We start from the raw sequence: 2,286 nt of genomic DNA, 5'->3' as shown, positions 1-2,286 counted from the left end.
CCTCCCGGCTCCGTAGTAAGCATGGCGGCGGCGGCGTTCGTGGTCCCTCGGGTGAAACAGAAAGCGGGAGCTACGCGGAGAGGGAGCGAAGAGCGGGGCTGAGGCGGCACCGTCACTATCGGAAAACAACCTCAACAGTCAGCGCGCTAGCGGCCGCGGCGGCCCCAGAGAGCTAGCTCTGCCACTGAGGCAGAGAGAACGATCAGGAACCCGAAGAAGAGGCGCCAGGGGAGCCGCCTTCCTCCGCCTCAGAGCGGTGCGACTCGGAGGTGAGAGCGCGGGCACTCCCTCGGCGAAGGCGGGCGACCCCGACCCTAACCTGCCTGTCCCGCCCCGGAGCTGGCGCCGCGGAAACCGTTAGGCTGCGGCTGAGGGCCGGGGCGCCGGCGGGGCTCGGCCCGTCGAGGGGCCCGGCCGCCCCACCCGATCCCGGGCGCGCGCTGCGCAGAGGGGAGCGGGCGGGGCTCGGGACCCATCGACTTGCCCCGCACCTGCTGGAGCCGAGTCTCGCCCGGACGCGCTCGCGGGGCGCGGCCGCCCTCCCCTCCGTCCCCCGCCCCCTCTCCCGCGGCCCGCGGCGAGCTTTGCAGCTCCGGAGGACAGGGGGCGGGCGCGCAGCCCTCGGGAAGGGATCACTCTGCGCCCGCAGCGCCTGCGGCTTTGGCTGGCCAACAGCCGCCGAACTTAAACGCTTTTCTGAAGAGCTTTCCCCCCGCTCCCCTGGGGGTTAAAACCTCGAAAACCCGCCCTTGTTTGATCCCGTTTGGCTGCTGCCTGTACCTGGCGGCTCCTCTCCCCAGGTGAGTTAACCACCTGTTCAGTCGGGAGGTGGACCGGAGGCTGCAGTCCTCGCTCTGTTCAACAGCCTGGATCTTTGAACTTTTGAGACGGCTTTGCGTTAGGTAAAGGAAGATGAACAAATAATTTCGACGTCAAATTGCAAGCAGAACGGTGGATGTTATTAATAAGTGTGGTTGTTAATCCTTTTATTAAACTGTTAGCTTTAAAACAGCCTTGAGATATTTGGGGTTGGGGGTGTGACGATTGCTGGATGTGCTAGGGATCGAGAATTAGAGATATTCTTTTGAGATTTTATGTAAATTCCTTTGGACACCTTTGTGGCTGACCATCTATTAAGATTAACAGACTGGGAAGGTTTTCGTTTTCTTTTTAACAGCGCTATTCTGATTATGTGTTCACCGTGGACTTTTAAAACTGAGCCTCATAATTTTGCTTCTTACTGTGGTCTGTATTTTTAGTTCTTGAAACCAAAGTGTGTGTGTGTGTGTGTGTGTGTGTGTGTGTGTATTATAAGAATGAACTCTTTCTGTAGTATTTTATTATATGCTTTTACCAGCACAAGTACTAAACATATGCCACTCAGGAGTTGGAGCCATATGTTAGGCAGAAACAAATTGAGTTTTGTGGCTCTGATCTTGTGTTTGGATAAATATTTAGTTTTTTGTGTATTTGCTAAATCTGTAATTTTTGCCATCTAGTCAGTTTTGTTTAAACTACCTTAAAATGTTAAAGAGAAATGAGTCCCTTGCTGCCTTAATATTTTCTTTTTTGAATTAATTTTTCTCAAGTAATGAGTTAAAGTGCCCACTGAGACAGATAATGGGCCTACCAGAAAGCAATGGTAAATATTTTTAACACATTTTTATAAAATATAACCTAAAATTTTATTTTTAGCATTTTAACCCATTGGTAATTCTTACTATCACTAATAACATCCATTGTGGGAAGAAGGGAGGGATGATGACTTGACAGGAAAACAATCTTGTTAAAATTTCTGTTAAAATTTTCAGCACTGTTACATTAAATTTTACTGTTTTCTTCCCAGTTTTCTATGTGTAGGTCAAGTGGAAAATTTTTATCCCAGACTGGCTACCGTTAGCCACTTGTATGCTTCTGTATTAACTCCCCTTTTTTTCCTTTTGTCTGAATCCTCCAAATCATGGAATGTTCAGGAAAAATCATAAGCTCCTGGTTAACACTCAACTCAGTCAAGCATAATTATAAGGGTGGTTTGCTTCTTCCAAAATTAATGATATGCATTAGGAAAAAAACCCCAAATTTTTTTGATACCATTTGTGTCGTCACTTTTTCTCTTCATGTGATTGAGAGCTGATTTATTTTACTATGTATTTAACGATCTCTTTTACTTGTTAAATTTTCTACCATATAATATTAAGCATATTTTATTATTGATTAAGAAAAAATTTCTTCCTCTTTCCTGGCCAGGCAGGTGAAGGGTTGAGAGATTCTGTAAAAAACGGGGGG

General features: G+C 47.8%; 1 protein-coding gene across 4 annotated transcripts in view; it reads left to right on the top strand.

Moving 5' to 3' along the window:
- Fndc3a (fibronectin type III domain containing 3A) overlaps positions 1–2,286 on the top strand; it is a 164,412-nt gene that overhangs the window by 365 nt on the left and 161,761 nt on the right. Inside the window, exon 1 of one of the 4 annotated variants that reach the window (XM_015484283.2) lies at positions 17–269. The exons of 1 other annotated variant lie outside the window; for it this stretch is intronic. The gene's annotated coding sequence lies outside the window, so the exon portion shown is untranslated. Of the gene's footprint in view, positions 1–16; positions 270–587; positions 801–881; positions 903–2,286 lie in introns of those variants that run through there. 2 more of the 4 variants (XM_048800915.1, XM_048800916.1) reach the window with 2 other exon arrangements.

The sequence above is a fragment of the Marmota marmota genome, unplaced genomic scaffold (assembly GCF_001458135.2).
Source record: "Marmota marmota marmota unplaced genomic scaffold, marMar, whole genome shotgun sequence".
Lineage (NCBI taxonomy): Eukaryota > Metazoa > Chordata > Mammalia > Rodentia > Sciuridae > Marmota > Marmota marmota.
This window is presented reverse-complemented; position numbering and strand designations above follow the sequence as displayed.